Here is a 14,931-nt window from a genome sequence, read left to right on the forward strand (position 1 = left end):
TATATATTTATATATATAAACAAGAAAATGAATGGTCGTATGTATGAATATGTGTGTTAGTGCTCAAAGGCAACACGCTGCAAGATTTTTTTTACACTCCGAATCGGAATCGACAGTGAACCTCCACTACTCTAAAGAACTCTTGGCATCCATGTTTTAGACGACTAAAACCAGCAATTTTAGACACCATGGGTATTTTTCACCATTCAGTCAGGCTACTGTGAACATCTACTCGAGATTTTCTAACTAATATACAAAGATCCTTTGGCTTGCCAGAGATGTGACGGATGCCAGTTTGTGAAAATTCAAAGACAGACCGAAAAAGACGAGTGACATTAAAATGTAAGCATCCTCTTCCAGGTTGGTATTGACCGTGCTGTCTGTATGGCGTCTTCACTGTTGTGTTTCTTTTTTTCTGGACAGAAGTAAATAGCGGCAACATCAACAGCGACAGCGTTGGCCATTGTGAATAGAGAGTTGTGGTGTCATTGAGTCATTGGATCCAGTCCCGATTTCTTTTATTAACACTGTGCCACACAGAGCCAGGTCTCTCACAGCGAGCTCATTGCCAAACCAGTTTGCAGGTTTTTATTTTTTTATTCTGCAATCAGACGTTATAACGTCAGCATATGGTTCTATGTCAAATCAGACGTTTTAGGAAAAAAAGAGAGTGATTGTGATTATGGAAGAAACAACAAGCTGCTTTGGAAATCCTGCCTGTGACCGATGTCCTCTTATTTTTTATTCTTAAAGGCAGGGTTGGTAATGTTGAAAAGCTAGCAAGATTCGAAAGTAGCTTTTCCTCGGGGGTCCATCTAACCCCACTCCCCCTGCCTTTGGGACGCCGACACACACACACACACACACACACACACACAGACGTGCACAAGCACCGCTGCGTCGCTGCATCAGAGCAGAGCGGAGAAAAGGCCGCAATTTCCCTCGAATCCAAACTACCAAGTAACCGCGGCAGCGGCAACTCTTGCTGAATTTTCTCCTCCGTTCCTCCGGTAGACTTGCCGTAACTCCGGCGACGACGTACACTCAGGTTAGCCTCGTACACGGGAGGGGTAGAGTAGGCGCAGCGGGGCAAGAAGGCATTTCATAGGTTCTTTCCAAGCGGACCGCGAGGCAGTGATTGGCGGGCGTTCTTTACAGGATTACAGCAGCTACAGATGACAGATCTTAGTCGCTCGTTTTTTCAGAACCCATAAGTTAATTAGTCCTGTCAGGGGTGTAAAGACCATTTCAAACAAATATATATATATAAAAAAGTGTAAATTGGTAAATGTTACCAACCCTGCCTTTAACAGAACCTAATAAAAAATGTTGCGCTAACCTCACCCACACGTAGCTAAAGCCACAAAATGACACATGGCAAAACTAATTGCAGATGCAGTCCTTTTATATTTGATCTATTTTTCATTTGTCTCATAAAAGCCCCAAAGCATGCATGCCTTGTCGTATGTAGCGATGTGATATATTTTAACAGTGTCAACAAATGCCCATCCATGGACATATTATTTGCCTCGAACTGCTGCAGCTTGCCATGTATCATTTTCTTTGTCACACTCTTGGATTAAGCCTATTTCCCAACAAAATACTGTTTTATTTCCCACTGGTGATCTTTAGATTTATTCTAGAATCCAGTCCAGAAAATCACAAAGCTCATGGTTCTGCTTTGGTAGATAGCTTGTGTCAGGAGAGGCCAAGATTGAAGTATGGATTTTCTTTTATTTATTTTTTTGTTACCATGAAGGTCACATTCTTCTCTTTGAACAATTGCCACTCAAAAGAGGAGGCAAAAGAGGCTCTGTATTGATTTAGAAGCACTTGTTTGTTGTTTTATGAATGATGATATTGAGTATGATGCTCCGGACAAAAAAAAACAAAAAAAAACACTCCTACATTTCGTTAAAAAGACAAGGTACACCCAAGCAGCGCATATAATCTCCCAGCAAACCCTGCTCTCGCAAAAGCTCCTCGGCATGCACACCATCTCTTTATCCATCTTGTGCACTCTTGTCTGTGTATATAGAATCAGTTTCTGCAAATTATTTTATATGAGATTTAAGCTATTTAAGAATAAAATAAGTCTATATGTAAAGAAAGTTGTATGGGGGGAAAAAAGAAAAAATAACTGACCTCTCAATGTTAATACTCAGTATCTGAGTTTAGAAATGTCCTTTTTTATTTTCTAACGGCTTTTCTTTTTCTGTTGCAACTTTAGTTGTCTTCATAAAGTATGCAGACTCGCCATGTGTTGTGAGTTTATCCTGTCATATCAGAAATAGAAAATGCACTACTCATTAATATCGTTTGGCCTGCCGGAATAGAATTTGTCACTTGCAGTATGTTTATTATAGAATTGTTTGTTCAGACAAGTGACAAGTGACAAGAGAAAAGAGAAATATTAATGTGATACTCCCTTTATTTATATGGCAGGCTTTAAATAGTGAAAGGAGGCCCTAGTAGACATCAAAGATGATGCATGAACCTCATAACTTTGCACAGTTATTTCCAGGGTCTGGACAAAATGAGATATTATGGGCCAAACGTATGAGTTCTAAAACAGTGGCCCACAATTGATGATACAATACGGGGCTCCTTTGAGCCACCTTAGATGCTGGCAGTCAGTGGCCCTGGCTTTATGGTTATTGGAAAGGGATTTGTAACAGTATCACAACAAAACATTTGAAATCAGCCTCTCCCTCTGAAGCCACATTAAACTGAGACATTGGGCTAGGTTAATTGCTGTACAACATGTCTATTTACTGGTGGAGTGTCTTAGGAGCAGCCTGAGCTTCTCAGTGTCTGTGAGACGATGTGTTTTTGGTATCATGGGCCACTGTAGGCCAACTTCTCTGTTGTCATCAGTAGCAGATGTACTGCCCTAAACGAGCTTGCTAACTTAGCTTTCGGCTCACCAGACGGCTGCTGGAATATATTCACCTGTGGTACTGTGACAAAAACCTAAAAGCCAGTTTTCACTTTTTTCTACATTGACACAGATTCCAATAAATGTATTTTTTCACCATGCAACGGATGAGAGCATCTTTGGTGTGTGTGTGTGTGTGTGTGTGTGTGTGTGTGTGTGTGTGTGTGTGTGTGTGTGTGTGTGTGTGTGTGTGTGTGTGTGTTGAGCATGCCCAGACCTTGTACACGTGAGCAGAGAGTGCATTTAACTTATGTGACGATGAATGTGAGTGAAAGAAAAAGCCGGTTTCTTTTTTTTTTTTTTTTTTTTTGTCTCAATTCTCACCGTAAATGTGTTTATTTCTTCTGACAGCGTGCTGGAGATTGAGATGCCTTAAGGAGCCACCACAGGGGAGGCATTCAAATGATAGCAGGCTTGACTGCCGCTGTGTGTGTGTGTGTGTGTGTGTGTGCGTGTGTGTGTGGGGAGAATGCCCAGACCTCGTACACATACATGTGCACATATCACCCAGGAAATGAGACAGTGTGTCTTCCGCGCATCACAAATCACATCCAGGTTTGACAGGCCATGAAACGCCTGAGTACATATAATATGCAGCTGGATTCTTATTTTTTTATTTATTTTTTTTCAAGGCCACACGGCTCTCGCCCCCCCCACCCCACCCCACCCCCCCTTCCTCCAATCAGATTACTTGTCTGACTGAAAGCCATGTGAAATGTCAGACCCCATCTCTCCTCTGTCTGCTGTGAAGACCCAGACTGAACATGAGTATTGCAGGCTGTCCGTTAAAGGTGAGTCATGGACGTCTGAAGACAGTATCTTAGTTTGTGTGCTGCAGTGCCAAAAGAGCTGCAGCGGTGATTATATAGATAATGAGTTCGAGGCTATGATGGCTTTAATTACCGAGGGGCGTCTTTTGTACACCGATGAGTGCGTTTTAGTTTTTTTTTCCAGAAAATGCTGTCGCTTTCATCCTTACCACAGAGAGTCAGTAAAGCAAAAGGATGCTTCACCGTGTGGTTGAAAGACTGCAGGCCACTTGCAGTAGGTTGGAGCGCGGTGGTTGGTGAAGGGAGAAATTAGCCCAGGATGGCATCTGTTTCATTAAATATGAATCTGGCTTTTGCAGCACAGATGTGTGTTTATGATACAATTAACTGTGTTTTAATTTCCTGTAGTAATAAATAGGTTTGTAAATAAAGAGTATGAGCAGAGAGAGAGAGAGAGAGAGTTGGGGGAGGAGAAGGGGGGGATATCGGGGAGTGATACGAAATCGCAGGCTGTTCTCATGAACCGTTTGTACATATACCTACAAAAAGTTGTTCACTGTGCACCGCATGTATTCCATGTATCTATTGCTCTATGCACCACAGTAACTGCTGCAGTATAAAGGCCTTTTCACACGGGGAGCAATTGTCACGCCTCGTAATTTATTTTCAGTTCGAGGCGAGCGGGCAGGTAGGGGTGCGCGGGAAATCTGACGCCGCGGATCTGCTTTTGCGACACGACTAACACCGAAATTCCACCAACTGCAGAACGGCTGCGGATCGGCTCCGTGCTCCGCTTTCCTTCAATACCCACCCAGTCCGGATTTGTTTCATGAAGGCTGCGGCCATGACTGACTGAGCTGTTGTCACGAGGACCCACGAGATCTCGCGAATTCACGTAGAATAGAACCACAAAACCAACAACAGTTTGTTTCCATCCAGAGAAGTAGAGGAGTAGAGGAGTCGAGGGGATTGGTGGAAATTATCCGTGAAGCGTGGCGTCTCTAAAGTTTCCTGATTTTTGTAGTAGGACGTCTACAACAAAGAGACTTCCCCCAGTCTCCCCTGTGCTCTACTTCTATTGGATAGTCGCGTCGTGTTCAACGGATTAGTTTGCGTAAAGATGGGCATCGGGCAGATTTTTGTCTGCCTTCCCGGGATGCTTTGCGGGGGCGTTAAAAGTTGCTTAACGTCACCCATAGGAATGAAGTGGAGCGCGGCGCGATAGAAATGTCGCGCGGCCAGGTGGATCTGCACGGTGACGGGCAACACGACTAGCGGGCGCAATCCCGTGAAACTGTCGCGTTCATGCTCGTCACACGCACGCGCCCACCCGCTGCAGGAATTGAAATGTGTTGACCTGCAAATCAATGAACAAGAGACTGATTCTGGCTGTTTGTGAGTTCTCTAAAATACAAACCTGTTTTCTAAACAGTTCTCAGGACATACAGTAGACAGCGGGGCTTTTGCTTGTCAGAGCATCGGCACAAGACCGAGATTTATTGGGTAACGCCTGTACTTATGACTAAGCTAATTTAGCTCAATTTAGCTGTCAACAACAACATTCCGTGGTTAGGAAAGACTAGTATTGCCACTATTTGTTATAAATCGACCTGGGATTAGGGATATAGGATATGAGTACTACTTTGTCGGGACCGATGTTTTACCAAACCGCAATCTTTTTTTTTCTTCTAATCTTAAAGTGATGGTTCGGAGTAATTTCACCCTAGGGTCCTTTGCGCCACGACCTCGAGCCAAACAACCCCCGAGAAGCTTTTTTCAGCTGGGTCTAACATTGGACGAGTTAAAGTTATCAGCTGAAAAGCTTAGTGCAGGCGCTAATGGATCCAACTGTGTATCTCGTAAATTACCCCACTAATAATGCCCGAAATGATACCAAACTTCTACACTAGTACAAATAGGTTATGTGCTCATAAAATGATGGATTGGAAAGTTTGTAAGTACACCAGAAGTTTATGTAAATAATACTTGCCTGTTGGCTTCTGCTCTCTGCTGCTGCTGCTACCGGCAATAAAACGAGTGCTTAGGGTTGTCTACAAAAAAACACCGAAAAGAGATACAACAAAAATATTGATTAATTTAACTTATTTTTTTAAAGTGCTGTAGTACAACTAGCAGGAGACAAGTTATAATTGAGGTACGTTTGGAGACATTACCTTATTTAATCATTAAATTAATAAATATTTGTTTTGTATCTCTTTTCGGAATTTGTAGATGTCCCTAAGCACTCGTCTTACTGACGGTAGCAGTAGAGAGCGGAAGCCAACAGACAAGTGTTATTTAAATAAACTTCTGGTGTACTTACAAACTTTCCAATCCATCGTTTTATGAGTACATAACCTCTTTGTACTAGTGTAGAAGTTTGGTATCCTTTCGGGCATTATTAGCGGGGTCATTTACGAGATACAAACGTGGGTCCATTAGCGCCTGCACTAAGCTATTCTGATCACGCTAACTCGTCCAATGTTAGACCCAGCTGAAAAAAGCTTCTGGGGAGTTGTTTTGCTTGAGGTCATGGTGCAAAGGACCTTAGGGTGAAATTACTCCGAACCATCACTTTAACTAGTCATTTTGGGGCCTAAATTTAACTGTCGTCGCAACATGACGGCTACCTTTTGTCCGCTACACTCAGCTACAACAGCCACTGAAAGGGCCGTCCCCTGGCGGTGCTCTGGACCCGACTCAAAGCCACCTTTTGTCGGGCAAACTCAACAGCAACGGCCTCTAAAACGACCGGCACCGTACCTGCCTCCCAGTAAGCTTTTGTCTGCTAAATTTAACTGTGGCCAGTTGCCACGTGACTCGCCTAATATCATAGGATATCATACGAATTGGTGTGCATACGTTTTCGTACGGTATCATATGAACCCGTTCATTAAATTGCGTTGGAAAATACATAAGTTGAATGTATTTTTTCTTGTGGGCATGCATGAGTAATCAGATCTGGAATAACAACATACAGTCTGATCTGATTTCAACGAGCGTTTCATATAATGATGTAGGAGCTGCACGTATAATCGGGGGCATAATTTTCGAGTCTCTTTGTAGGTCTCTTGACACTTGCTTTTGTCTTTCATTGACAGAGATGAGAGGGGTTGCTTTAAGTGTGTAGATCAACCTGACAACGTGTGGCACGCAGACGGATTATTCTTTTGACACGAGTAGGTACATGTATGCTCTGTCTTATGTAATCACAGATCGGCTTTAATTTCTTATAGGCCATGTTACCCTGCCTGTATGTGCCTTTGGCTTCCTCTCTCGCTCTCTTTTAACATCTTACATGTTTAGCCATTCTCTCTCCACCCTAATAGCAACGCCTGCTCCAGCCTTGGCAAGACAAGACTTGGGATAGAAGGCTAGTGATCGACATGCTAATGCCGTCCTTGACTTAAATAACATGCCGGAGACTGACAGGGGCGCGAGAGTGAGGCAGAGCTGCAGAGTAAATGGAGAGAGAGACAGAGAGGGGGGGATTTGGATGGATAGTTTGAGGCTTAAGGGAAGAAAGAAACAGAAAGGGTGAGGTGGAGAGATCAAAGAGGAAGAGAAGACAGAAAGAGGTGGGCAAAACTTCTTATTAGATATCATCACTCTGGTTCTTGGAAGCTACATTTTTAATGGGGGCTGTGTGTGTCCATGAAATCTCTCCGTGTGTGTGTGTGTGTGTGTTGGGATGTGTGTGTATGACTGAGTGTGTGTCTAAGGCTACTGCAGGGGTGGAAAGTAACTTAGTACATACTCACGTACTGTACAGAAGAAACTGATTTTACACATGAATATTAATTTACTCATCTTTAGGAGTATTACTTTGCCTGTTATGTTTTCTGTGGCTCTGGAAGACAAGTCTGAGAAAATGACCCTAATGATGTCATCATGTCATCGTGGTTATCTCGACTTGAACTTGGACGCTTTTTTTAATGTAAAGCTGTTCTACAAACTGGGGGCATGGAGTTTAAAAAATATGGACATTTACATGACAGGGAGGGTCTAAAGAAAAACACTGTTGCATTATGGAAAATGTAGGATTTTGATACTTTTTAAGTCTTTAAACTTTGCAAAGTTACAATAGTAAGTCCATGGACAATTTTCAGATACCCCTACGTTATACTTCCAACTCACTGCATTTTAGCGGTAATATTGCACTTTTTTTGTATATTAGGATGGATTGTAAATGCTAAATCAGTGTCTAACAGACGTTATGAATCATGATAGTATGAACTACCAAACAATACATTTATAAAATTAAAAAAAAGTGCTGCTTATACTTGGATGCATAAGTTAATTAATCATCAGTTATAATAACCCAATAATATAGTTGATATAATTATATCACACTTTTTGCATATAATACTTTTACTTTGACACCTAATTCTAATTTTACTATACTTTTGAATGAACTTTAAGCTCTAATAAAGAATTTTTACACAGGCCTTTTTCACCGCAGACATTTTGACTTTTCGCAGTAGGACAAACACAGGTGTAAACAATCCAATGACTGGCTGAATTCCATTTAGCTGTTTCAGTTTCACGGTGTCCCTGTCATGGCTTACTCGGATACCTGAAAGAGCCATCAGTAAAGGTCCCATTTTGTAAAAAGTGAGATTGCTACATCTTTTTTAATTACAAAGCAGGTTGAGGTGCTATATAAATACTGTGAAAGTATCAAAACGGTCAATCCACAAAGAAATGCACACAGACCATATTCAGCACGCATTTGTGATGTCATAACTATACTCTATGTGCAGCTACAGTGCTGTTACAGTTGTCCCCCAACTGCAATGACAGTGCAGAGACTGAGGGTGCAGATGCGGAAGACCCTGAAACGCTGACCAATCAGAGCAGACTGGGCTTTTTCAGGAAGGGGGGGCTTAAAGAGACAGGTGCTAAAACAGAGCATTTCAGACAGAGGGTGAATATAGATATATTCAGACAGACGGAATGAAAAAAAATTATGTTTTTTGAACAATAAAGCATGCAAACATGGTCTATGTAAGTATGAACCTAAAAATGAGCATAAAATGGGACCTAATGTAATTACTAACACCAGTTGTGGCGTACGTGTTTGCCAACAATTGTCCATTTGCACATCCATCTAACATGTAGCAACATTAGCACTCATTTGGAGTCATGTTTCTGGCCACCTGATGAAAGTAATTCCAATATTCACTCTCTCTGTTTTGGTCTCCACCAACTCTTGGAAAAAATATTGGGTTGTTTAACTTGTTAAATACTCCACTGTCTCTCACTTACTGAAAATGTGCCCGCTGTGGGGAGAACCAATAAGACTGCCCCATTCAACATTACCCATTGCTGATATAAGAACTATCGATTAGTGAAGCTTTACTTAAAAGATCTGAACACTTCCACCACTTGCGTTAGTGATGATGCCGTCATGGTGAATCGGAGATGGGGTACTCGAGTCCTAGACATAGACTCGAGTCACTCTTCTCTGGACTTGTGACTCAACTTGGACTCGCTCACTAATGATTTTGACTCGGACTCAAGGATTTATGAAATCGTACTAGAGCATTCATGAAATATGACTCGGAAGTTGGATCAAGTTTCTGACTACTTTTATGTGTAATAGGCATTGGTGGCCATCGCTGCCTATTACACATAAAAGTAGTCCGAAATCTCATCCAACTTTAAGTCCTGAATTCGGACTTGATTCCTGGACTCTGACTCGAGTCCGATTCAAGTTGCTATTGTCTGGACTTGTGATTGCACTCTGACTCAAACTCAGGTAATGGGGACTCGATTTGGACTCGACTCAGACTCTTCTTTGGTGACTCGGATTCAAACACTGGGCACTTGAAACTTGACTCGGACTCGACAGTTGGTGACTCAACTACAACACTGAGTGACGCAGTGATTGATAGTGTAGCGTACGCCTACGAAGCACGTTGCTCTGTCATCAAACCTATTCCTCTGGAAGATACAGCCGGCTTTTCCTTCCTTACCCTGACTTGTACTGTAGTTGTTTGCCTGGCGGGCAGTGCACAGGGGCTCCTGACATGGGAAAACAAAAACAGCTCTATTGGTTTCTTTTGTTTGTTATAGCTATGTTTCGCATCAGTGTAAGTCTCCCTCTGCTGAGGTTGCCTTCCAGCCAATTGCTATCTCTCAGCTTCCCTCAAGAAGAGCTCTGAAGACTATCATCGCCTGTCAAAGCACATGAAAGTAATGAACAAAAAAAGCCCAGCCTATTTTACCAAGCTCAGCCCCATTCTGCTATTTCACAGTGGCTTACTGTCAACACAGCCGCACCTGATTTCCATTCTATAATGTGACAATCCGAGGTAGCTTCTCATTCTGGCAAAAAGACTCTGACGTCTCGGTGAGTGACACATCCGAATATTTCCTTGAACTTGTTTTCTTGTCACAGCCATTGGCCCCTGCTGCGCTGCTGAATTTCTTAATGCATTGAATCCTTTGTGAGTATTGTGATGCATGCCAAAGACTAAGTCAGGTAAGTGTGACTCGCTCTAACTAGAAAGCTGTGTGTTGGGTTCCGGGGTGACGGTCCTGTGTCTCCACACCCTCCCCCCGCAGCCCCTCTTCGTTATTTATAGCTTCCTCAAATGGTGACGCAACACGGTACAACAGACAGGAAGCAAAGAATCATGTGATGGTTTTAATGCAACAATCCAGTGGATTATGGTGGACTAAAAGAGGCTGCTACTGCAGTCTGGAACATCAAGGCGCAAACATGACAGCCAAGCAGGCACGGCTTCAGCCAGCCTGCTCCCCTCCCCCTCCTCTCCCCCTCTTCCTCCCTCCTCCAGCAGAGAGAGAACAGCACAGCTGGGGACGACATGGTGGGCAAAGGACCAGGGAGCAGGGAGGAGAGTTGAGAGGATGGAGAGGGAGGGGTGAGGCCGGGAGATTACGCTACAGGAGCTGTTTATTATGGGCGTGTTGAATCCTACACAGCTGCCAATAACCGGTGTTCACCTCCACCAGTCAAAGGTTATTAAACAAGTCAAAAATGAACGGAATACATGAATAAATAATAGTGTTGGTTAAATAGCCTAATTCAAATATATTGTTAAAAGCTGTATTATTTTCCTTTAACCTCCAATAAGTTGCTTAAAGCAACAGTATGTAACTTTTCCCGCTTCGGTCCCCCTCCAGGTTGGAAGCGGAATTGTCCATTACATTACATTGTGGAAGTTTGCCAGATCGGGTCGCCTCGGATCTGTAGTTCGAATGAACCATAGACAGTTACATAGATGGACCAATAGACCCCGTTGCTCTGGACGGAGACCAGTGAAGGCTATTAGAAGCACTTTTCCGGTGATCTCTTGCTTTAATGCGCAGCCTCCAACTGACAGAGACAACGTAAATGTGACGTGAGCAACGTGTCTGAAAGTTGTAAGTCTTCTGGTAGCTGTGCCGAGAGAAATCTCAATCATTCCCAATCTTACAGAGACGGAGAGCGTAGGTATATGGAAGGAGATAACATGGGCACAGGCTAATTAATGCTAACTAAAATGCTAGTTAACATTAGTAATTAAACCTAAACAGCTCATGTAAGTTGAAACGGTTATTCTAAATCCTTATGGAGAAAATCAATGGGATTTTTACTTCCGGAGTCAGCTGTGGGCGGGATTGTTGAGGTCTATTCCTGCCTGTATAAAACCTTACTGCTGCCTGTTTCAGGCCTCCATATGGAAAAATCATTAAGACCCTCATTTTTGGGAAAAAAATAATTTACAAACAGTATCATTCAACAGTTCACTGAAAGGGTTAAGGCACCACCCATGAACTGCAACGTCCAGCGGGGGCCTTCGTTGCACGCCATTCCCCATCTCTCTCTTCTCTCGTTCTCTCTACTGCTGTTACTGTCTAATAAAGGAATAAAATGCCAAATTACACAACTTTACAGTTGTCTGTCAGTGATTTTCTGTGAGTGGTCCTCTGCATTTCTAATATCCTGGCTAAGACAATACAATCTTTCAATGTAGACTATATATTCCCTCATTAAGGATCCATGGTACAGAGTCAATCTGTCATCACTTTTATTTGTTTTCATGTGCTCTGGGAATCTCAGATTGCAAATGCCCAGTCAGACTCTTAAAGGCTATAAGCATGTGGTCAAATGTGTAAACATATTGGGTGAAATGTGAGCCACGAAGCATTCAGAGAGCTCCTCAGGGTTTTCCTTGCAGTGTGATGGAAATCAAGTCCTTAGTTAAATAAATGCTGCGAGTAGGGAAGAGCTACCATTCACCCAAGATATAAAAACAGACCGTGTTGTGACATAGCTGGTAGTGGTTTTAAATGTCAGCAAAGCAAACCCATTGAAACATATGACTGCCATTCCTGTCTTTGGTTTCAGACTCTTTTCTGCTCTCTATACAGGATTGCCATCTAGCGGTTGAAGTTGGTAACTCGAGCTGTTGAAGGACACAGGTGGGTGTCAGTGAATAGCCTTCATTTTACAGTATGTGTAAGTTTGAGGTCAACAGACAGGTTAATGCATGAGCTGGGTTCCTTTTTGTGGTTGGAGAAGGATTTTCTGCATAGAGACAGAAAGAGAAACTCGTCATAAACCACATAAGAGATGATCTGTGCTACTGCAGTCGCAATAAAAACCAACAACATGCAAATGATTGAAGTCAAAACATGAGTCTATTTGATATTTTCACATGAATGTAAGTGTAATTGGAAGACTGATCTGCTCGGCAAATAATATTGTCTTGGCCAAGTGCACGAGAAACACTGGGGCGTTGATCTGAGCCCTCTAAATCGCATCCTGCTTATACCCCTACAGGACTATTTAATAGGTTTTTATTAAGTGAAAGATTAGCCAGCTGAAGTAATTAAGTGTTCAGATGGAGGTGAAAAATGGAGGGGGCCTCAGCTGATCTCAAACCCCCAGCCAAATGCAAATGAATGCAGAGATACACTCTAACTCCGTCCTTTCTCTCTTCCTGTCAAGCATTATTATATGCCCAGTGCATGGGCTGAGTTCATAAATGTTTCTCCTATTCTAACATATCAAGTCTCACTGCAGCTATTTTAACAAGATTATGCCAGTAGGTTATTTTGTCTGTGAGGCCTGATGAATATGCATTTGTTTCCCTCCCTGACTTTTATGCCCGAGTGCTTCTACCCTCACACAGAAAAGCATGCAGACACATTTGGGCAACACCAAGTCACATGCATACAATGCTTGTTTGCATACGGCTGCATGACAGAATTCGAATGTATTCATTAATCCACTTTACTGTAGATACATTTTTTAATTACATGTATTGCTATGTATTGCAATAATTAGGGCTGATATAGGCCTACTAATTAATTTAGTCTGTAATGCGTTTGCGATGATTATGTAAGATTTTTGTTAATGATGATAATGATTATTATTGTGATATTGAATGCCATGGAACTAACTTCATCACATCCTCAAGACTGCAAACTCAAAGCAGGGAGAGAACATGAAAAAGCAACAACAAAGGAGATTAATGATGAACCATAGAAAAGTAAAGTAAATCAAATTAAAAAGAAAGCAAGGAAGAAAGTAGAGTAAAGACATGTACATACTAGGGTATAAGAAACAGTATTCAATCCTTGAACACATACTTTAGGCCAAGGTTTTTTTTAAGTTTGACACTCCCTGCCCCTCTTCTTCTCAACAGGAAGTTTAATGTTGCCATGGATGGAGTCAGTGAGTTAGCTGTGTGCTTCAACTTTTTTAGCCTATATTTGTTTACATTGGCACTATTAAAGGTCCAGTGTGTAACATTTTTAGTTGTTCATTATCAAAATCTGTGTTGCCTGTTCACAAACCTGTCCTTTTTCATGAATATTTACCACCACCATCAATTCCAAGTATTCCTTTTGGCTTGACATTTTACATTTGCATTCGCATGAACTGCGGTAGACGCTCCATATTCATGCTCCATCTTGAAATACGTTAGCCGGTAAGGGACATACAGGACATACTGCTCCGCCTTTCGCGTTTTCGCTGTCACATGATGAACTCACAGGTGCTGCTAATGCTGCTAATGGGTATCGTAGCTTCCCGGTCCCGGCAAGTTTGAAGAAGGAAACATGGAGGACCACACATATTCAAAATCCAAATTTCAGGAACAGGAGTCTTCTTCTTCGCCCAGAAAAAGAAAAAGGAGATTCAAAAGAGCAAGAGACCGGCATCATCAGAAAAAGAGTGAAGGCTACCGTAGCTGTAATACGTACTTTGAACTGCGTGGAGAGTTGATTGCAATATATGATCTCAACGCTAGATGGGAGAAATTCCTACACATTGGACCTTTAAGGTATGCCAAATTAGCTATTAACCAAAGTACCAAACTGTGTACAGGCAACTGTCACTGAATTCATTTGATACTTAAGAACACCTAAAAATATGTTGATTCTCAGGCAAGTTCTGGAGTCATGAGCTTTTTTTCTATGATTTCTAAGCGGATTTATTGATGTTTATTTACAATGGACATCAAAGATAATGATATCCTCGGAGGGTGTAAGTCACTCTGAATCTGAAATTATGTGTAGGCTATAATTTCTGTGTGTTTGAATTTGACTTATGACTGCGAGAAGGCGTGCCAATTTGATGCAAATTACTGGCCAAACTACAATCACTAACGTCCCATTGTTTTTAGAACACCTGAATGCACCTGTCCCTTTATGTCCCTTAGCCTCAGTGTCTCTGTTTCTCTAATGTGTTTCTTTAACAGATTTATATGGTCTTTAGGTCGTAGGAAATAATAGGTGATGTTATATTTTTCTATTTGGTCTCATTTTGTATCCGACAGGGGTGAAACACTGGGTCAGTTGCCCCGGGCCCTAGGTCACGGGAGAGCCCAGAAAGGACCCTCTAATCTTTAATTAATCTGCTGGGGGGGCCTTTGGAGATCAACTTGCCCTGGGCATGAGCAAGACATGCGACGGCCCTGCTGACAAGCACTTTTGTAATATTTGAGTTCTGTTGACACTAGCCTAACTCTGAAAATAAAGATGAGTGTGAAGCAATTTATGATGAGGATTAGGGCCAATTTATTGAACAATCATATCATTTAGAGGCAGAATTGGAGTATAGTGAGTATAATGCTACTGTAGCTCAGAGGAAATGAGCTTGACAGCATTGGACTGTGACCATGGATGTATGATAAGAACTCAGTAATACATTCATGACTACCAAGTGCACACAGCCATGTTGCAGTGATGACAGGACAGTGACTG

This window comes from Perca flavescens, chromosome 17 (assembly GCF_004354835.1).
Source record: "Perca flavescens isolate YP-PL-M2 chromosome 17, PFLA_1.0, whole genome shotgun sequence".
NCBI classification, from domain to species: Eukaryota; Metazoa; Chordata; class Actinopteri; order Perciformes; family Percidae; genus Perca; species Perca flavescens.